The following is a 23298-nucleotide window of genomic DNA, read 5'->3' on the forward strand; positions in this document are numbered from 1 at the left end:
CAAACCTGAGTCTCCTGCAGGCGGATGCCTTCCCATCTGAGCCACGATACAACTAATTGCCTAGTCAAAACACAAAGAAAAGAGCTAGTGTTCTACTAAGTGGAAAGATGATTTAAGAAACGGAAGCTTTCCTTTGTTGGTATATTTAAATCTTTATTTAGTTATATTTTATTTTTCCGATTAAGGCTACTTGAACAAGGCAATGGAGAAACCCCAGAGTTGAAAAGCAATTGACTTTTTAAAAGAAACATGTGGCAGGTGAAACTTTCTTCATTTTTTAGAGTTGGTTCAATGCAAAATCTTTATTCGACAAATATGACTCTTGTGAACTTTATTTCAAATCTCCACGATGAATCACTAAGGCATCAAGGAAGAAAGGAGTAGAGGTGGAGAAAAAAAGAGCAACCTTTCCCCTTGGCTCCATCTCAACCAGCTGCTTAGTTCCTTCATCTCATGGACTACCATCTGGGATTATCTTGTTTGTCTGATTTTTGTTTGGGGACCGTTTCTAGTCACAAGGCTAGAAACAGTGGAGGGGGGAAGCCCTTCTTTCCATTCCACATCAGACCCAGTGGGCAGTCCAGGCCCTGCCCACTGCATTGAGTCTGTAGCAACAGAATCACCAGTGATGCTGGTTAACAATGCATGTTCCTGGAATCCACTCCATTCGCTACTGACTCTTTGAGGTGGTGGTCTGGAACCTATACCTGGAAACTTTCTTGATGATTTCAAATCACACCAAAGTCTGAGGACTATGGAAGATCTTCACATTTCTGGAAGAGCCGCACACCTCCAGAAGGAACCACAAGACTTGCCTGAAATGGTAAAGGTATAAGTATTGGACTGAAAGTTGGAAGGTCTCCACCTTTGCTATGTAAGTAAAATGATCTTTCTTTGAAATGAAAATGGATAATACTAAAAGTTCACATTGTTCTAGAGCATTAAAGAAAAAAACCCTGAATTATAGAAATCTGATGTATGAGTTCCTGGAAAGCAAGAACCTATATTTATTGATATGTCTTCATGCCTTAGATCATGCCTTGAATATAGTGTGCACATCAACAGAAGAAAGAAAAGAACTGGATGGACAAAGATACAAAGAGATCAAAAGTGCTGAGCCAAGTGAAAAGTTGAGGCTTCACAGAACTTTTCTGTCTTTCACACACTGAATAAATATTGAGCACCTACTATGAGCTAGTAGGCATGTAATATGTTTCTGGAAATAGAATCCTGAGAGAAGACACAAAGTTCCTTCTTTCCCTGAGACTAATCTAATGATAAATAACAGGCAGATCCTTTGAGAACTTCTATAGGGGCCTCTTCCCTCACCAAAAACTGGGTGTCAGAGAAGGCTTTTCAGACTAATAATTGAGTTGAGATCCATAGGTTGAACCAACGTAAACCAGGGTTGAGATGCAGGAAGAATTTCAGGCAGGTAAAATAGCATCTTGGAAGGCTACGTGACAAGGAAAAGAAATGAAAAAATGCCCTATGGGATGGAACCAAAAGAGTGCAGAAGGCATTCCAGTGAAAAGAAATCAGAGAAGAAAGTGGGGACCAAGCAATGAAGGGATTTGGTCATATCTTCACTATGATGGGAAAATACAAGAGCAGTTGGAGCAGGGAGGTGATAGAATTGCATCTGCATCTTAAAAAGGTCATCTTGCTCCACATCACTCATGATTGGACAGACTCAACTCCAAACTACAACGAGGTACCACGTCACATTAGTCAGAATGGTCCTCATGGAAAAGTCTGTAGATAACAAATGCTGGAGAGGATGTGGAGAAAAGGGAACTCGCCTCCACCGTTAGTAGGAATGTGAGTTGGTAGAGCCACTATGGAAAAGAGTATGGAGGTTCCTGAAGGATCTAAACCTAAAAGTACCATATGATTCAGCAGTCCCACTCCCAGGCACATATCCACCAAAAGTATAACTGAACAAGATACATGCACCATCTGTGCACATATATCTGTGTGTGCACGCAGATGCGCGCGAGCTCGGGCGTTCGCCTGCAAGGATGGGGGGGTGGGGGTGGGGCTGGGGCTGGGGCTGGGGCTGGAGCTGGTGCAGCCCCCCGGGGATTGCCTGAGGCACGCCAAGGGAGCCCCAGACGGAGACCCGCGGGACGGTCCTCTGGTTTCCTGGAAGCCAAATGCAGAGGGGCTCGCGGGCCGCGCGGAGGCACCCCAGGTCTGCAGCGGGAGTCGGTGCCCTGGCCACCCACCCCCAGGAGGGGTTGGGGTGCGGGAGCCCAAGAGTTGGGACGTGGGGGCGGGGGCTAAAGGAGAGGGAAGGCAAAGAGCCTACAGCACCCGGTATTCCCAGGCGGTCTCCCATCCAAGTAAGAACCAGGCCCGACCCTACTTAGCTTCCGAGATCAGACGAGACAGGGCGCGTTCAGGGTGCTATGGCCTTAGACGGAGGCCGCTGCCGCCCGGCGCCCTAAGAGCCCTGCGCTGCGCCTCCCTTTTGCTCTGACCTGCCGGTCAGCCATTCCGACTACAAGTAATTTTACTCCTTCCCCTTTCTCTCCCTGCTTTCTGAGAGTCTCTCTCCTTCCATACTCGATGGTGTAATGAATGGATGCCTTAGATCATTTTCCCTCAACATTTTTTTCTCTTTATTTTTACATTGATTTCTATGAATTCATCTTCAAGTTTATGGATTATTTCTGCCAGCATCTCATATGTGCTATTGAACCTATCAATTTTTCATTTCAATTATTTTCGTTTTCAAATCCAGAATTTATGTTCGTTTCCTTTAAAAAAAATAATTTGTAGCTCTTCATTGGGTCTCTCTGTTTGTTGACTTAGTATCATACTGTCATCTAATTCTTCAAACATGGTTCCATTATTTCATTTTGTAGTTATCATTATTTTGATATTTTATCTTTTGACCTTCATACTGAATTTATAAGTGATATACTTATATGAGTTATCAGTGGTATGTTATACAAATGCTTTACTCACCACCATTACCACATTAGAGTATTCTGATTTTAACTGTATACTTACCTGTCCCAGCAGGTTGATAAAGAGTCCAAGCCTAAAGCCCCTTTAAGGAGGAGGCAAGCTTGCTTGCTTTTTCACATTCTTTGGCCTAAGACAAGTAGGCATTGTAGGGAGCAGTATCTCAGGTTCAAGGACATTCCTCTTTTTGAGCTTTGGATGTATGCTATAGGAAAGGGTCTGGGCAAAACGCTCACATCCTTGAGATGTTTTTTGTCTATTCTCAGAGGCTAGTTGAGACGTATATATGGCCCCACTTAAATTAGTGAGCCCCTTCTGATGTCTGTGTCAGAAGCTTTTTCTGTCACCTTCACTTTAAATAAAATATACACAAAGCTCTGAATGACTGAGACTGTCTTTGGCCCCAGAGTAATATCTTCTTCTTCAGACACCATGAATCCAGTGGCATCGGTCACCGTTGACTGCTAGGTTATCATCTTGGGGGCTTGTCCAAGATCTTCAAGACAAGGTAAGAACACTCGGAGTTGAGATTCTTTTGCTCGTTTACTGTGGTCTCTACTTTACTATGGAGAAGGCAATGGCACCCCACTCCAGTACTCTTGCCTGGAAAATCCCATGGGCGGAGGAGCCTGGTAGGCTGCAGTCCATGGGGTCGCTAAGAGTTGGACACGACTGAGTGACTTCACTTTCCCTTTTCACTTTCCTGCATTGGAGAAGGAATGGGCAATCCACTACAGTACTCTTGCCTGGAGAATCCCAGGGGCGGGGGAGCCTGGTGGGCTGCCAACTCTGGGGTCTCACAGAGTCGGACACGACTGAAGCAACTTAGCAGCAGCAGCAGCAGCAGCAGCAGCAGCAGCAGCTACTTTACTAAATCAGAAGCATGTGGACTGAACTTCTTTTCCCCAGTCAGCTTTTCCTGGTCCCTCTGACCATTTCATATCTGCTTGGGGAATTAAAGTTATTAACCTCGTGTGCCGGATTGTAGACTTTCAAGGGACTTGCAATCCATGCTGTTATTGTGCTTTTCTAGCAAGGCCCCCATTCCAAGTTTTACAGGACACTGCAGACAGGAGCACTTTAGGGAGCGAGCTGGAGCTCTAGCTCCAGGGACATCTCTCAGACTGGAAATCACCATCCTGACCCCACAGACACACAGGCAAGTTCTTGTCGTGGCTATGCCTCTGGACTATATGGATTGAGGCATTGCTGGTGAGCATGAGATTCCTGAGGACACAGATTGGGACACCCCAGATTTGGGCAGATTGAAAGCGCATTGGGCTTCTTCCCTTAGTAGCGCTAGCTCTTAGCAGAGCAGACGAAGCCCTCCAGTGGCTCTTGTCTCAACTCCTTAGGTATTCTTTTTGTACAGTCTGAGGGACAGGAATCAAAAGGATGATGTTGGCACTCCATGCATATGAAGGATTAGTTTTTCCTCGCAGGCGGGCCCTCCATCGCCTCCTTTGTTATTAAATAGACTCGTGTGGCCACTCTCAGGAGGATGTCTTGGGTTTTCTGTTCATCCCTTTATGACTTGCCACTTATACTGTTATGAGGAATGTGCACAGGTACACAGAAGTTGGGTGCTTCCCCTAGTGGTCTTGGCTCGGCGAGCATCCGGAAAACTACTCTGTTCCACCCCAGGTGGTGCCGGAATAAAAGGGAAATCAAACCAAGGTTTTAATGGTGAGGACCTGGACATCAATCTGGGATGCCATCAGGTCTAACCCTGGTGCATCTCCACCATGCCTGGGTGGTAGAATGAGGGGGGGTGGGAGTAGGACACCTTCACCTGTAAGAGACAGGTTAGCTCTGGCCAGGGAAGGAAGCTTAGGTGGAAAATCAGTCTCCAACCCCGTCTAGAGCAGGGGCAGACACCTCTGGTAGAAAAAAGCCATGGCACTGGGCACTGCTTTTTTCTCTCTTACAGATGGGGCCTAACAGTCCAGAACCACCACCCCCCCTTGAATAATATCTTGAAAAACTGGGATAATTTTGATCCTCAAGGCCTAAAAATCCCTTATATATGGGGTTTCTTTGCTTTAAGAGATGACCTCACCTGCCCAGAGAGATAATCCCTGCTGGGACATCTTCTCGATCCGTCTACCCCTGTCATCAGAGCCAATTTGAGCACTCTCTGGTTTAAATTTTAGCTATGAAGCTATGACTACATGAAGGAGAAATGACATTTTGAACCCTGAATGGCCATGTGTATTCTTTAGACTCCGGAGAAAACTAGGTAAAATGGAATCTTTTTGAAATTGCAAAACTGGTTCCTTTTGCACATGTAATTACTAAAAGTTTGACTTGTGAAAATACTCTTTTGGGGAGCTCTGATCCTGCCTGAGAAACAGAAACATGCCTGGGGAAAAACCTGAGTTAACTCTTATCATGTCCTTGAGATACACAGCCCACTCGATCCGGGACTCCAGCCATGAGCTGGAACTCAAGCCAAGAAAATAAAAGGGACAAAGAGACAATTTAAATTTCAGGTGGAAAACTGTGAGGTTTCTGTCTGTCCAGATTTGTGTGTGTCTCGGTGTATGTCTCCATCCTTGGAAAAAATTGCTAAAGGCTAAGTGGTTCAATGAGCTCTAATTAATTGGCCTAAAGAGAAGTAAGTGCTTACAAATCAAACAATTCTAAATTCAAGGAAATTAAAGTAAATGAATTCGAGGCTTGTGTGAACTGGGAAATAATCATTATTGTATTGATACATGATACTGATGTTTGTTTATTGATCTAATTAACAGAGACATTGTGCAGATACTTTTATAAATGATATAACTTTGGGTGATTTATCCTTACCAATCGACAGAATGATGATGTAAAGTACAAGTCATGGTTTCTGAAGAAAAGTAAGATGTGTGTTTTTAATAAAAAGTAATAAGGAATGGAATTACATTCTATTAAGGAAAAGCAAAGTAAGTCTAAACGTACAGGTGGCTGTCCTCTAAGTGGACAAATGAAGTGACGAATACAGAAAGTGCAAAAAGGTGTGTTGCAAGTGAAAGAAGAGTTTTGTGCATGCTACAAGTTTGTTAAGACATTAAACTGCCTTTGAAGTCTTATTGTGACTATGACTAAGTGAATAACTATTGTTTCCCAGTGAATATAAGCTGTTACCAAACTGGAATTTGGTTTTCTCTCACTGATTAAAAGAACAAAGTTTTCTTGGAATGTGGCTTTTGATAACAGACTACAGCACATATGAACACAGCTCATTCTGCTTCTACAAAAGTTAACGCCTCTTCAGGGAATTTAAAATGGATTAAAAATGGCCATAAACCAAAGGGTTGGGGCTATGAGAGGTCCAACGTGGCCACTTGGCTTTTCCTGGCTCCCTGACAAACCTCATTTTTATTTGATAATGCCTTTCCTGGCTTCAGAATTAATATCTCAGAATAGAAAAAATGGTTAAAAGGTGCTTTCCACAATCTCCAGTGATCAGGGCACCCACTTTGCTGGACAGGTCATACAGACATTCACAAAAGCTTCATGAGTTTCTTCGAGACTACTGCTTTCACTGATGTCCTTGGCCATTGGGCAAGGACAGCAGAACAAAGGGATCAATTGCATGGGATGGAGTAGACTGCTAAATATGACCGCAATTTTCACGACTTTTTGTCTGACATATTGTTGATTTTTACTCTGTGTTTTCAGATATAAAGAAGCACTTCTCCTCGAGTTACTGGTCATTTAAAACAATCTAGTGATTTACTCCTACGGGTAAAATTATACCTTTTTTCTCTCTGCCTCATCCCTCCAGAAGCTGGAGACACTTGGGTTCTGAACAGCCTTCTCAGGTAAATAAAAAGACTGTCTCCCGACATATACAGAAATCTCAACGTATACTGGGGAGCTCTAAAAGAAAAATCCACCTAACTGATGTCAGGCCTATGGCATCTATTATGTTTCACTGAATATTAAGTTCCAGTTTTTTAAGTTAAGGTCTGTATTTACTAAGACGCACTCCTGAGATAGTTCCTTGTGGTTATGTTACATTGCTAAGAGGTTTAATTAAGTTGTTAAAAAGGACATTCTGAGTTTGTTTCTAAAGCTTATCTCAATAACCAGTCTTTGAATCAAGATCAGATGCTCAGGATCTACAACCAGGATATCAACAGCAAGCTATAGTCATTTAGCAAACTAAGTCAGATGACATGGAGATGTCACTGGGCTACACCTACTAGAAGTTCTTGACCTAACTTCTTACTTATGATTCTACTATTACTGCTATTGTTTTCTATATTGCCTGTTTCAAGAAGTGTTGTTCCTTACATTATCAAGTGTGTGACTGAGCCACTAAGTGAGTCACTGTATGACTTAGCTGGAAAAAGAAGAGAAGTGAAAAGCAAAGGAGATAAGGAAAGATATAAGCCTCTGAATGCAGAGTTCCAAAGAACAGCAAGGAGAGGTAAGCAAGCCTTCCTCAGCGATCAATGCAAAGAAATAGAGGAAAACAACAGAATGGGAAAGACTAGAGATCTCTTCAAGAAAATTAGAGATACCAAGGGGACATTTCATGCAAAGATGGGCTCGATAAAGGACAGAAATGGTATGGACCTAACAGAAGCAGCAGATATTAAGAAGAGGGGGCAAGAATACACAGAAGAACTGTGCAGAAAAGATCTTCACGACCCAGATAATCACGACGGTGTGATCACTGACCTAGAGCCAGACATGCTGGAATGTGAAGTCAAGTGGGCCTTAGAAAGCATCACTACGAACAAAGCTAGTGGAGGTGATGGAATTCCAGAGGAGCTGTTTCAAATCCTGAAAGATGATGCTGTGAAAGTGCTGCACTCAATATGCCAGCAAATTTGGAAAACTCAGCAGTGGCCACAGGACTGGAAAAGGTCAGTTTTCATTCCAATCCCAAAGAAAGCAATGCCAAAGAATGCTCAGACTGCCGCACAATTGCACTCATCTCACATGCTAGTAAAGTAATGCTCAAAATTCTCCAAGCCAGGCTTCAGCGATACACGAACCGTGAACTTCCAGATGTTCAAGCTGGTTTTAGAAAAGGCAGAGGAACCAGAGATCAAATTGCCAACATCTGCTGGATCATGGAAAAAGCAAGAGAGTTCCAGAAAAACATCTATTTCTGCTTTATTGACGATGCCAAAGCCTTTGACTGCATGGATCACAATAAACTATATAAAATTCTGAAAGAGATGGGAATACCAGAACACCTGACCTGCCTCTTGAGAAATCTGTATGCAGGTCAGGAAGCAACAGTTAGAACTGGACATGGGAAAACAGACTGGGTCCAAATAGGAAAAGGAGTACGTCAAGGCTGTATATTGTCACCCTGCTTATTTAATTTCTATGCAGAATACATCATGAGAAACGCTGGACTGGAAGAAACACAAGCTGGAATCAAGATTGCCGGGATAATATCAATAACCTCAGATATGCAGATGACACCACCCTTATGGCAGAAAGTGAAGAGGAACTCAAAAGCCTCTTGATGAAAGTGAAAGTGGAGAGTGAAAAACTTGGCTTAAAGCTCGACACGCAGAAAACGAAGATCACGGCATCTGGTCCCATCGCTTCATGGGAACTAGATGGGGAAATAGTGGAAACAGTATCAGACTTTATTTTGGGGGGCTCCAAAATCACTGCAGATGGTGACTGCGGCCATGAAATTAAAAGACGCTTACTCCTTGGAAGAAAAGTTATGAACAACCTAGATAGCATATTCAAAAGCAGAGACATTACTTTGCCAACAAAGGTCCGTCTAGTCAAGGCTATGGTTTTTCCAGTGGTCATATATGGATGTGAGAGTTGGACTGTGAAGAAGGCTGAGCACCGAAGAACTGATGCTTTTGAACTGTGGTGTTGGAGAAGACTCCTGAGAGTCCCTTGGACTGCAAGGAGATGCAACCAGTCCATTCTGAAGGAGATCAGCCCTGGGATTTCTTTGGAAGGAATGATGCTGAAGCTGAAACTCCAGTACTTTGGCCACCTCATGCAAAGAGTTGACTCTTTGGAAAAGACCCTGATGCTGGGAGGGATTGGGGGCAAGAGGAGAAGGGGACGACAGAGGATGAGATGGCTGGATGGCATCACTGACTCGATGGACGTGAGTCTGAGTGAAGTCCAGGAGTTGGTGATGGAGAGGGAGGCCTGGCGTGCTGCGATTCATGGGGTCACGAAGAGTCGGACACGACTGAGCGACTGAACTGAACTGAACTGACATAACATAAGAAATCCCCACATAATAGGAATTAAACTCAATATATGAGTTTTCTCATACAGTGTGATTTACTAGCGAAAAGCAACCACCACCCCACAACCTGAACTGCTCATGAATCCAGACTGAATGAGGCAGGCAGAATAATGTCTTATTTTAAGCCTCATTCCGAGAGAGAGAGATTTGTATGAATGATGTCTCTGTGAAATGAAGCAATATATTCTGGCCTCTTTATTTCCTGGTACTTGTATTTATTAACAGGAGAGATAAGAATGGCATATATTGTAAGCATCTTTTTTAAAAATTCCTCACCCAAAATATCTGGTATTAAACTCTGTAGTTCATGGCTGAAGGTCATGGATTATGGTTTCTGCTTAATTTACACATGAAGGCAGAGCTGAGGTCTCTATGGAAGGCTGTTAAACACTATAAGCAAACACAGAGATGGGGATATTGAAAAATATCAGTTATTACCAGATATTCGCAACTATCTGGGAAGACGAATGGATGATCTTTATGAAAATGTAACTCCAAACAACTGATCCACTTGAGGAGATAATTCAATTGGGAAATTAAGTAAGATTTGGTTGCTTTACATTATTTACAACATATTCATTCAGTTGCTTTGATAACTTCTGCCTCCTTAAGATTATTATTTACAATTCTGAAACACCATTCTTTTTTGACATTTAAATATTCAGCAAAATATGCAAAATAATATTTGCAAAGTATCTTGCAAGTACAAAAATAAGACACATACATATTCAGTTCAGTTCAGGCCCTCAGTCGTGTCTGACTCTTTGAGACCCCATGTACTGCAGCACACCAGGCCTCCCCGTCCCGTCACCAACTCCCGGAGTCCACCCAAACCCATGTTCGTTGAGTCCGTGATGCCATCCAGCCATCTCATCCTCTGTTGTCCCCTTCTCCTCCTCCCCTCAACCTTTCCAAGCATCAGGGTCTTTTCAAATGCGTCAGCTCTTCTCATCAGGTGGCCAAAGTGTTGGAGTTTTAGCTTCAACATCAGTCCTTCCAATGGACACCCAGGACTGATCTCCTTTAGGATGGACTGGTTGGATCTCCTTGCAGTCCAAGGGACTCTCAAGAGTCTTCTCCAACACCACAGTTCAAAAGCATCAATCCTTCGGCCCTCAGCTTTCTTTATAGTCCAACTCTCACATCCATACATGACTGCTGGAAAAACTATAGCTTTGACTAGACAGATCTTTGTTGCTCGTAAAGTAATGCTCAAAATTCTCCAAGCCAGGCTTCAGCAATACGTGCGCCATGAACTTCCAGATGTTCAAGCTGGTTTTAGAAAAGGCAGAGGAACCAGAGATCAAATTGCCAACACCTGCTGGATCATCGAAAAAGCAAGAGAGTTCCAGAAAAACGTCTATTTCTGCTTTATTGACTATGCCATAGCCTTTGACTGTGTGGGTCACAATAAACTGTGGAAAATTCTGAAGGAGACACACACATAATATAGCCAAATATTAATATGGCCTATCTTTGTGTGGAGAACAGTTAACAACATTTTTATGACATAGTAATAATATGATTCTTTAAAATCCATCATCTGTCCTATTAATTCTAAAAAATATTACATTTTTTGAGAGAGAAACATTAGAAAATATCCTATTACCTAAAATAAATCTATAGTATTAAATATAGTTTAACTCATTATATAGAATACAAATCTATACTATTAATAGTTACATTTTATATCCAAAACTATGCACATTTTCATAAGAAAATGCAGCAATCTTAAAAATGTATTTCAAACAAAATGTATACTTTGCCCTAGAAAATCATGAAAATCCTATAGGTATGGATGTATACACATTAGACTTCCCTGGTAGCTCAACTGGTAAAGAATCCACCTGCAATGCAGGAGACCCCTGGTTGATTCCTGGGTCGGGAAAATCCCCTGGGGAAGAGATAGGCTACCCACTCCAGTATACTTGGGCTTCCCTGATGGCTCAGTTGGTAAAGAGTCTGCCTGCAATGTGGGAGACCTGTGTTCAGTCCCTGGCTTGGGAAGATCCCCTGGAGGAGAACATGGCAACCCACTCCGATATTTGTGCCTGGAGAATCCCCATGGACAGAGAAGCCTGGTGGGCTACAGTCCATGTGGCCACAGAGTCAGAAACACCTAAGCACAGCAGCAGAATATATATATATATATATATATATATATTCCCATCACTGAGTCTGATCTATATTTTGTCAAATATTATTTTAGGATTATTCTACACTTGAATTTAGATAGTAAGTGAAAGTCTTTTACTTTGAGATAAATCATCTGTTTTGAGGAACTAAAGGATTTATATTTTCTTCTTTTTTGTAGCAAAGTCAGTTGTAGTTTATTTATTCCTTGATCATGTATACTTAATATCAAACCCAGTTCAAATAGCATGAGTTTGTATATATTTATATATATATATACACATATATTTCCCCCAATACTTACAATGTTACTTCACAAACAGATCACACAGTGACTTGCTTTTCAGACTGTAAGACTTGCCATGTCGACTATAAGGCTGGACTTTACACTATGTTGTATTTAGATCTATATATTCTTTTCACTTAAGTAAAATAATAGCAGTTCACAAATACACACAAAAAAATCTCTAGGTACTTGATTAAAAGAAATCTAGAGTTGTAGGATACGAGGCTAGGTATATAGTTCTGAAAGGAGTTTGCAGTATGTGATTGTTCTTATTTTCCTATAACTGCCTTTTTGTTTTTGCTTAGTCGCTGAATCATGTCCAGCTGTTTTGCATCCCCATGGGCCGTAGCCCACCAGATTCCTCTCTCCATGGGATTTCCCAGGCAAAAACACTGGAGTGGGTAGCCATTTCCTTCTCCAGAGGATCTTCCTGGCCCAAGGATTGAACATGTGTCTCCTGCATTAGCAGGTGGATTCTTTAACTGTCTTTTACCTTGTAACATATTATTACCTTTTATACCTTGAGGCCAAGTATTTTGAGAGCGAAGTCTCCCCCAGGTTTAGCCTTCAATACAGGCAGGATCACTCTCCCTCCAGATTTTTCAGTGTGTTTTTACTCTGTAAAAAGTTTCCTTTTCTTTTTTTTTAAACAAAGGGGATTATTAGTGAAAAGTGAAATCAAGGAAAACGCATTGAGAGGAAAATAAAGAAGGAACCACTGAAGGCAAGCTGTTGTTGGAGGCTTGGCTTTTACACATTCTGACTGATTTTCCCATTAGCAGGAGAGACTCAGCAACAGAGGGAGTGATGAGAAGACAGTCACTGGCGTCAGAGATGAATGACCTTCAGATCATTAAGCTCCTTTCCCAGAACCTTTTATTGCACCAAACTCTTCTTATGGAATTTTTCATCTCCATGTTTCTAAGTGTGTAGATAAGCGGGTTGAGCATGGGGACAATAATTGTGTAGAAGAGCGTAAACACTTTATCCTCTGGTAATGTTGTGGCAGGTCTAATGTAAACAAAGATGACAGGTGTGAAAAAGAGGATCACGGACTGTGATGTGGGAACTACAGGTGGAAAGTGCTTTATGGTGGCTTTCTGCAGAATATGTGCACACATTATACAGAATCAAAATGTAGGAGGCCATCAAAACCACAAAGAGCACCAGTCCCATCAAGCCAGAATTGGCAATGACAAAAAAGCCAATTTTGTGTGTATCAGTGCAGGCTAGTTTCAACAAAAGATATGCATCACAGAAATAGTGGTCTATTTCACTGGGGCCACAGAAAGGTAAAACAATCGCAAGAAGAAAGAGACCAAGAGAATGAAGAAGTCCCCCTGCACACGACGCTATGAGAATTGAGTGACGTTTTTGCCTGTTCATGGTGATGGCGTCGTGGAGAGGTTTGCTGTTGACCACATAGCAGTCACAGGCCATCCCTGTGAGGGTGAAGACCTCATTCCCCCCTCCCCAAAGAAGTAGGTGGTGAAAAGCTGTGTCATGCAGTTTTTATAGGAAATGGCCTTTTTTCCATCAGTAAGTCAGTCATGAGTTTGGGTGTCACAGTGGAGGTGTAGAAGAGATCTGAGAGTGCAAGGCAGTTAAGGAAGAAGTACATGGGCTGGGTGATTAGCTGACTGCATGTAATAGAAATCACAATGATCAAATTCCCCAACCAAATAGCCAGGTAACAGAATAAGAAAAATAAAAAGCAGAGGATCTGGACTTTCTTGTCCATAGAAAGTTCTAAGAGGATAAATTCAGTAACATTATTTCTATCTTCCATGATCTGATGTTCAAGAAAGTTATCTGAAATGACAAAACCAATGAAACGAATCATTGATGAGAAAATGGAAACCTAATATCTACTTTAAATGGCACCAATGTGCCGGTGCTAGACGGCAAAGTCGATCAGGTCCCGAGAACGTGCACGGCGGGGCTGAGAAAAGAAACGAAAGCAAGAGAAATCTCCAACAAAGATGCGGTCGAGAGGTTCAGACACGTCTCCACGAAGGGACGCAGTCTGACACCAACTTTATTCAGCATCTCACATTTATACAGAAGAGCGTGAGAAAGACAAGACAGTTAACATTTTCTTTGTTTGACCTACACATCTTACAAACAGTCACAAGAAATCTTGAGAGCATGGGAATGGCACCCTGTTATTATTTCTTACACCAGATAATATTTCTCTGTGCGTGAGAAGTTTGCACAGAACTCCAGGTGCCTGCAGTAAATAAGCGCCTAATCTCTGGGGTGGCGGGACAGAGAGCTATGTTTGCAAGCAAACCCTCAAGGACTGAGGCAGCTCCCAGAGCTGTGTCCTTCGGACAAAGGACCCCATTCTGACGGGCAGCTCCCCGCACCAATGCCTTTTAAAGACAAGTTCTTTTGAGACCCACTGAAATCATTTTCATTTAATACGAGTCTTTTGAATATCTAGTACTAATATTCCTCGAAGAGCTAAGAATACAGTGATAAATTAGACAAAGTTCCAGTTTTTATATAATTTAAATTATTTTGTGAGGAAGCCAGGAATTATATTTATCAAGAATTTTTAAAAAAGAGATAATCTTAATAGTGTTAAGTAGGGCGACATATAATGTGCCGATTTAGGATGTAAAATAGAGGCAACTATAGAATTTGCTTGATTAAGTGGTTTCTAATGAAGTCACAAAATTGGTGTAGGGTGTGTGGGTGGGCTTTGCAGTGCTGGCACAGAGTCAATGTTAAATAAATATCAATTAAAAAAAATCTGGAAAGTGAACAATGTGCTATAATTTTGAAGGAATAATACAATATATAATCATCCTTTAGTCAGGTAATTCATGATAAAACTGAAGAACAAATCATTTTTATGAGTGGACTCATGATCCTTTTTGACTGTTAAGTTAGTTAAGTTGCTCAGTAATATCTGACTCTTCGCGACCCTGTGGACTGTAGCCCACCAGGCTCCTCCATCCATGGGATTCTCCAGGCAAGAATACTGGAGTGGGTTGCCATTTCCTTCTCCAGGGGATCTTTCTGACTCAGGGATCAAACCCAGGTCTTCTGCATTGCAGGCAGATGCTTTAACCTCTGAGCCACCAGGGAAGCCCTTTTGACTTTTAAGAGGAAATAATTCCTTCATGAGAAATACTCCATGAAACTTTCATATTTCTTAAACAATATTTGTAGCATCTCTAGGTTAATATATTGACAACTATGCTTTTCCTGTTTGTCTATATTTCTCTTGCAAGATTATTTCCTCTTTCAAAATCAATTAACATTCAGAAGTTATTTGAGTTACATCTTATCAGACTGTAATTATACTTGCCTAGTTTGGAAATCATATACTGAGGAATGGGCTCCTCTAATTCCAAAATAGTTCCCCCTAAACACAATACAATAAACAAGATGTAGCACTCTTTCCCTTAATTTCTTAGAGAATTCACCCACACAATCTGCTTGTGGAGTGGAGTTCCCTTTGGTCCACATCTTCTCTAGCATTCGTTATTGACAGACTTTGCAATGAGGACTATTCGAACTCGTGGAAGTGGTCCCTCCTTGTAACTTGGAGTTGAGTCGCTCCAAACATTAGTGTTATGGAGCAAGACGACATTTAGGAAATGCAGAGAAATTCTATCATCTCCCTGCCCCAACTGCTCTTGTATTTTCCCATCATATTGAATATATGATCACATCCCTTCATGCTTGTTCCCCACGTTAGTCTCTGATGTCTTTTCCCTGGAATGCCCTCTGCACTCTTTGGCTTCCATCCCATAGGGCATTTTCATTTCTTGAACGGCCTAAGTTTCCCTGGTCACGTAGACTTCCAGGATGCTGTTTTCCCTGCCTGAAATTCTTCCTGCATCTCAACCCTGGTTTACGTAGGTTCCACCTATGGACCTCAACGCAATGGATACTCTGAAAAGCCTTCCCTGACACCCAGGTTTTGGTGAGGGTAGAGGCCCCTCGACAAGTTCTCCAAGGATCTGCCTGTGATGTATCATTAGATTCGTCTCAGTGAAAGCAGGAACTCTGTGTCTGCTTCTCTCCGCCTTCTAGTTCCAGAAACTTATTACATGCCTCCCAGCTCATCGTAGGTGCTCAGGATTTACTTAGTGTGTGAAAGACAGAAAAGTTCTTGGAAGCCTCAAGGTGTCACTTGGCTCGGCACTTTTGATCTCTTCGTATATTTGGCGATTCAATTCTTTATTTCCTGGGTTGATGTGTACACTATAATCAAGGCACAATCTAAGGCACTAAGACATATCCATAAATATAGGTTCTTGCTTTCAAGGAACTCGTACAGCAGATTTCTACAATTTAGGGCTTCTCAAATGCTCTATAAGAACGTGAACGTTGATTATGATCCATTTTCACTTCAAAGAAAGATATTTTGATTTCCATAGCAAAGGTGGAGACCTTCCAACGTTTAGTCCAATACTTATACCTTGACCATTTCAAGCAAGTCTTGTGGTTCCTTCTGGAGGTGTGTGGCTCTTGCAGAAACGTGAAGATCTTCCATCGTCCTCGGACTTTGGTGTCATTTGCAATCATAAAGAAAGCTTCCAGATATAGGTTCCAGACCACCACCACACACAGTCAGTAGCCAAAGGAGTGGATTCCAGGAATATGCGTTGTTAACCAGCATCACCGTTGATATTTCTGCTGCACACTCAATGCAGTAGCCAGGGCCTGGATTGTCCACTGGGTCTCACGTGGAATGGAAAGAAGGGCTTCCTCCCCCTCCCAAACATCCACCCCACTCTTGACAGCCTTGTGACTAGAAACGGGCCCCGAAACAAGAATCAGACAAACCAGATAAGCCCAGATGGTAGTTCATGAGATGAAGGAACTAAGCAGCTGGTTGGGATGGCGCCAAGGGGAAAGGTTGCTCTTTTTGTCTCCCGCTCTACTCCTTTCTTCCTGGACGCCTTAGGGGTTCATCGTGGAGATTTGAAATAAAGTTCACCAAAGTCATATGTGTTGAATCAAGATTTTGCATTTCACCATCTCTCAAAAACGAAGAGTGCTTAACCTGCACAGGTTTCTTTCAAAAAAGCCAATTGCTTTTCAATTCTGGGGTTTCTCTCTTGCCTTGTTCAAGTAGCCTTAAGAGTAAAAATCAACGAAAACTAAAGAAAGATTCCAAGATACCAACAAAGGACACCTTCTGTTTCTTCAATCATCTTTCCACTTAGTAGCACACGAGCTCTTTTCTTTGTATTTTGCTTTGCTTAGGGAATTCGCAATGTGCTGGTTCAGATGGCAAGGCATCCGCCCGCAGGAGACTCGGGTTTGATCCCTGGGTCGTGAAGATCCCCTGGAGAAGGAAATGGCAACCCACTCCAGTATTCTCGCCTGGGAAATGCCACGGACAGAGGAGCCTGATGGGCCGCACTCCATGGGTCCTATAAAAGTTGGGCTCAACCCAGCAACTACGAACAGAAGTATTTCCAAAGACCACACTCAAGTGTGTGTGTGTGTGTGTGTGTGTGTGTGTGTGTGTGTGTGTGTGTCTGTATCTCCCTCTCGCCGTCTTGGAGTCTGTCTCGGAAGCTTCACGGATTTCTGCCTCTGTCTCTCCCGACAGCCGTCCACCAGGCCTTTGGTCTGGCCCCGGCCTCTCCCAGGTGCTATGGCTCTGGCTGAGGAGCTCGCGCAGGCCAGCTGTCTCCCATGGCGTGGGTGCGTGCGAGTGTGTGTGTCTGTCTGTGTGCCTGCCTGTAGTTCGTCTGCTCTCTCAGGAAGGTCGGGTGCTTGGCGGGCGGCGTGGGGACAAGGGGGGCGGGGGGCCTCGGTAGGGCAAAGGGGCGGGGCTGAGGCGCTCCGGTCGACTGCGCCTCCGTGGCTCCCGGTGGGTTTGGGCAGCGGGCAGGTGCCGGGCAAGTTGGGCGCTCAAGATTCGCTGCGCCTAGGCCCGCAGGAGGTTCAGAGGCCCCCGGGCCGCGGGGATCGGGAGGCGGCGGGCCCCGAAGACCGACACCTCCGGGGTCGCGCGGCCCTGAGCGGCGAACGGGATGGGGGGGAGGCGCCGCTCAGCCAGCGCGGCCGGGTCTGGAGTGGCCGGGGGTGGGAGGGCGCCGAGACCTCCGCACCCCTCAGCCCACCCCCCAGGCCCCGCGCGCACGCACGCACGCCCTCCCGGTCACTGGGGGGTCCTGGAAGCCCATCGGGCCCCCGGGCCCGGCCAGGCGGTTGCTGGTCTGGTGTTGGCGGTGTTCGGGGGCCGGGCCGGCGTCAGCAGGCTGGAGTGCGGTCGCGGGTCGTGCGGCTCAAGTACAGCACGGCCCCCCGAGGAGAGGGGCGGCCCGTTGGCCCGACCTGCAGGTCAGAGCGAAAGGGAGGCGAAGCGCAAGGCTCTTAGGGCGCCCCGCGGCGGCCGCGCCCGTCTCCGGCCCTATCGGCCTGAAGGCGCCCGATCTCGTCTGATCTCGGAAGCTAAGCAGGGTCGGGCCTGTTCAGTATCTTGGATGGGAGACCACCTGGGAATTCCGGGTGCTGGAGGCTTTTTTGCCTACCAGAAGAGGTCCTTTAGCCCCCGCCCCGCGTCCCAATTCTTGGACCCACACCCCCCTCGCCCCCCCGCCAACCCCGCAGCCCCAGCCCCTCCCGGGGCGGGGGGAGTGAGTGGGTGGCCGGGGCCCCGACTCCCGCTGCAGACCTGGGTTGCCTCCCCGCGGCCCGCGAGCCCCTCCGCCTTCGCATTCGGCTTTCAGGAAACCAGACGACCGGCCGTCCCGTCTCCCTCTGGGGCTCCTTTGGCTTGTCTCAGGCAATCCCGGGGCTTGCACCGCGACTCCAGCCAGAGCCCCAGCCCCCGCCCCACCCCCAGCCTCGCAGGCGATCGCGCATGCGCATGCGAGCGCGCGCACAGATCGATGTGCCCAAACGGGGCATCTAGCTTGTTGGCTTGTACTGGGGGTGGATCTATGCCTGGGAGTGGGACTGCTGAACCATAGGCTACTTCTACTTTTAGTTCCTTCGCGAACCTCCATACTCTTTTCCATCCCGGCTGTACCAACTCCCATTCCTACTCAGCGTGGAGGAGAGTTCCCTTTGCTCCACAGCTTCTCCAGCATCTGCTATGGACAGACATTGCAATGAGGCCCAATCGGACTCGGGCGAAGTGGTCCCTCCTTGGCGTTTGGAGTTGAGTCTCTCCAATCATTAGTGACGTGGAGCAAGATGACCGTTTGGAAATGCAGATGCAATTCTCTCACCATCCTGCTCCAATGGCTCTTGTATTTTCCCATCATATTGAAGATACGACCAATTCCCTTCATGCCTGCTCCTCACGTTCTTCTCGGATGTCTTTTCCCTGGAATGCCCTCTGCACTCTTTGGCTTCCATCCCATAGGGCATTTTCATTTCTTGAACGTCCTAAGTTTCCCTGGTCACCTAGACTTCCAGGATGCTGTTTTCCCTGCCTGAAATTCTTCCTGCATCTCAACCCTGGTTTACGTAGGTTCAACCTATGGACCTCAACGCAATGGTTACTCTGAAAAGCCTTCCCTGACACCCAGGTTTTGGTGAGGGTAGAGGCCCCTCGACAAGTTCTCCAAGGATCTGCCTGTGATGTATCATTAGATTCGTCTCAGTGAAAGCAGGAACTCTGTGTCTGCTTCTCTCCGCCTTCTGGTTCCAGAAACTTATTACATGCCTCCCAGCTCATCGTAGGTGCTCAGGATTTACTTAGTGTGTGAAAGACAGAAAAGTTCTTGGAAGCCTCAAGGTGTCACTTGGCTCGGCACTTTTGATCTCTTTGTGTATTTGGCGATTCCATTCTTTCCTTTCCTGGGTTCATGTGTACGCTATATTCAAGGCACAATCTAAGGCATTAAGACATATCCATCAGTATGGGTTCTTGCTTTCAAGGAACTCGTACAGCAGATTTCTACAGTTTAGGGCTTTTCAAATGCTCTAGAAGAATGTGAACGTTCAGTGTGATCCATTTTCATTTCCAAGAAAGATCGTTTGACTTCCATAGCAAAGGTGGAGACCTTCCGACGTGTAGTCCAATACTTAGACCTTGACCATGTCAGGCAAGTCTTGCGGTTCCTTCTGGAGGTGTGTGGCTCTTGCAGAAACGTGAAGATCTTCCATCGTCCTCGGACTTTGGTGTCATTTGCAATCATCAAGAAAGCTTCCAGGTATAGGTTCCAGACCACCACCGCACACACTCGGTAGCCAACGGAGTGGATTCCAGGAATATGCGTTGTTAACCAGCATCACCGTTGATATTGTTGCTGCACGCTCTATGCAGTGGCCAGGGCCTGGATTGTCCACTGGGTCTCATGTGGAATGGAAAGAAGGGCTTCCCCCACCCCCCACCCCACCCCCCACTGTTGACAGCCTTGTGACTAGAAACGGGCCCCGAAACAAGAATCAGACAAACCAGATAAGCCCAGATGGTAGTCCATGAGATGAAGGAACTAAGCAGCTGGTTGGGATGGCGCCAAGGGGAAAGGTTGCTCTTTTTGTCTCCCGCTCTACTCCTTTCTTCCTGGACGCCTTAGGGGTTCATCATGGAGATTTGAAATAAAGTTCACCAAAGTCATATGTGTTGAATCAAGATTTTGCATTTCACCATCTCTCAAAAACGAAGAGTGCTTAACCTGCACAGGTTTCTTTCAAAAAAGTCAATTGCTTTTCAGTTCTGGGGTTTCTCTCTTGCCTTGTTCAAGTAGCCTTAAGAGTAAAAATCAACGAAAACTAAAGAAAGATTCCAAGATACCAACAAAGGACACCTTCTGTTTCTTCAATCATCTTTCCACTTAGTAGCACACGAGCTCTTTTCTTTGTATTTTGCCTAGGGAATTCGCAATGTGCTGGTTCAGATGGCAAGGCATCCGCCCGCAGGAGACTCGGGTTTGACCCCTGGGTCGGGAAGATCCCCTGGAGAAGGTAATGGCAACCCACTCCAGTATTCTCGCCTGGGAAATGCCACGGACAGAGGAGCCTGATGGGCCGCACTCCATGGGTCCTATAAGAGTTGGGCTCAACCCAGCAACTACGAACAGAAGTATTTCCAAAGACCACACTCGTGTGTGTGTGTGTGTGTGTGTGTGTGTGTGTGTGTCTGTCTGTGTGCCTGCCTGTGGTTCGTCTGCTCTCTCAGGAAGGTCGGGTGCTTGGCGGGCGGCGTGGGGACAAGGGGGGCGCCTCGGTAGGGCAAAGGGGCGGGGCTGAGGCGCTCCGGTCGACCGCGCCTCCGTGGCTCCCGGTGGGTTTGGGCAGCGGGCAGGTGCCGGGCAAGTTGGGCGCTCAAGATTCGCTGAGCCTAGGCCCGCAGGAGGTTCAGAGGCCCCCGGGCCGCGGGGATCGGGAGGCGGCGGGCCCCGAAGACCGACACCTCCGGGGTCGCGCGGCCCTGAGCAGCGAACGGGATGGGGGTCGGAGGGGGAGGACCCGCTCAGCCAGCGCGGCCGGGTCTGGAGTGGCCGGGGGTGGGAGGGCGCCGAGACCTCCGCACCCCTCAGCCCACCCCCCAGGCCCCGCGCGCACGCACGCACGCCCTCCCGGTCACTGGGGGGTCCTGGAAGCCCATCGGGCCCCCGGGCCCGGCCAGGCGGTTGCTGGTCTGGTGTTGGCGGTGTTCGGGGGCCGGGCCGGCGTCAGCAGGCTGGAGTGCGGTCGCGGGTCGTGCGGCTCAAGTACAGCACGGCCCCCCGAGGAGAGGGGCGGCCCCGTTGGCCCGACCTGCAGGTCAGAGCGAAAGGGAGGCGAAGCGCAAGGCTCTTAGGGCGCCCCGCGGCGGCCGCGCCCGTCTCCGGCCCTATCGGCCTGAAGGCGCCCGATCTCGTCTGATCTCGGAAGCTAAGCAGGGTCGGGCCTGTTCAGTATCTTGGATGGGAGACCACCTGGGAATTCCGGGTGCTGGAGGCTTTTTTGCCTACCAGAAGAGGTCCTTTAGCCCCCGCCCCGCGTCCCAATTCTTGGACCCACACCCCCCTCGCCCCCCCGCCCCCCCCGCAGCCCCAGCCCCTCCCGGGGCGGGGGGAGTGAGTGGGTGGCCGGGGCCCCGACTCCCGCTGCAGACCTGGGTTGCCTCCCCGCGGCCCGCGAGCCCCTCCGCCTTCGCATTCGGCTTTCAGGAAACCAGACGACCGGCCGTCCCGTCTCCCTCTGGGGCTCCTTTGGCTTGCCTCAGGCAATCCCGGGGCTTGCACCGACTCCAGCCAGAGCCCCAGCCCCCGCCCCACCCCCAGCCTCGCAGGCGATCGCGCATGCGCATGCGAGCGCGCGCACAGATCGATGTGCCCAAACGGGGCATCTAGCTTGTTGGCTTGTACTGGGGGTGGATCTATGCCTGGGAGTGGGACTGCTGAACCATAGGCTACTTCTACTTTTAGTTCCTTCGCGAACCTCCATACTCTTTTCCATCCCGGCTGTACCAACTCCCATTCCTACTCAGCGTGGAGGAGAGTTCCCTTTGCTCCACAGCTTCTCCAGCATCTGCTATGGACAGACATTGCAATGAGGCCCAATCGGACTCGGGCGAAGTGGTCCCTCCTTGGCGTTTGGAGTTGAGTCTCTCCAATCATTAGTGACGTGGAGCAAGATGACCGTTTGGAAATGCAGATGCAATTCTCTCACCATCCTGCTCCAACGGCTCTTGTATTTTCCCATCATATTGAAGATACGACCAATTCCCTTCATGCCTGCTCCTCACGTTCTTCTCGGATGTCTTTTCCCTGGAATGCCCTCTGCACTCTTTGGCTTCCATCCCATAGGGCATTTTCATTTCTTGAACGTCCTAAGTTTCCCTGGTCACCTAGACTTCCAGGATGCTGTTTTCCCTGCCTGAAATTCTTCCTGCATCTCAACCCTGGTTTACGTAGGTTCAACCTATGGACCTCAACGCAATGGTTACTCTGAAAAGCCTTCCCTGACACCCAGGTTTTGGTGAGGGTAGAGGCCCCTCGACAAGTTCTCCAAGGATCTGCCTGTGATGTATCATTAGATTCGTCTCAGTGAAAGCAGGAACTCTGTGTCTGCTTCTCTCCGCCTTCTGGTTCCAGAAACTTATTACATGCCTCCCAGCTCATCGTAGGTGCTCAGGATTTACTTAGTGTGTGAAAGACAGAAAAGTTCTTGGAAGCCTCAAGGTGTCACTTGGCTCGGCACTTTTGATCTCTTTGTGTATTTGGCGATTCCATTCTTTCCTTTCCTGGGTTCATGTGTACGCTATATTCAAGGCACAATCTAAGGCATTAAGACATATCCATCAGTATGGGTTCTTGCTTTCAAGGAACTCGTACAGCAGATTTCTACAGTTTAGGGCTTTTCAAATGCTCTAGAAGAATGTGAACGTTCAGTGTGATCCATTTTCATTTCCAAGAAAGATCGTTTGACTTCCATAGCAAAGGTGGAGACCTTCCGACGTGTAGTCCAATACTTAGACCTTGACCATGTCAGGCAAGTCTTGCGGTTCCTTCTGGAGGTGTGTGGCTCTTGCAGAAACGTGAAGATCTTCCATCGTCCTCGGACTTTGGTGTCATTTGCAATCATCAAGAAAGCTTCCAGGTATAGGTTCCAGACCACCACCGCACACACTCAGTAGGCAACGGAGTGGATTCCAGGAATATGCGTTGTCAACCAGCATCACCGTTGATATTGTTGCTGCACGCTCTATGCAGTGGCCAGGGCCTGGATTGTCCACTGGGTCTCATGTGGAATG

General features: G+C 46.5%; 1 protein-coding gene and 3 pseudogenes across 1 annotated transcript in view; 2 read left to right on the forward strand and 2 right to left on the reverse strand.

The window, feature by feature from the left end:
* LOC129626435 (liprin-alpha-1-like) overlaps nt 1-23298 on the reverse strand; it is a 271527-nt gene that overhangs the window by 111536 nt on the left and 136693 nt on the right. The gene's annotated exons all lie outside the window — the stretch shown is intronic.
* LOC129627426 (uncharacterized) lies at nt 2305-2423 on the reverse strand (annotated as a pseudogene).
* LOC129627379 (uncharacterized) lies at nt 18006-18125 on the forward strand (annotated as a pseudogene).
* Nucleotides 21384-21503, forward strand: LOC129627381 (uncharacterized; annotated as a pseudogene).

This window comes from Bubalus kerabau, chromosome 14 (genome assembly GCF_029407905.1).
Source record: "Bubalus kerabau isolate K-KA32 ecotype Philippines breed swamp buffalo chromosome 14, PCC_UOA_SB_1v2, whole genome shotgun sequence".
NCBI classification, from domain to species: Eukaryota; Metazoa; Chordata; class Mammalia; order Artiodactyla; family Bovidae; genus Bubalus; species Bubalus kerabau.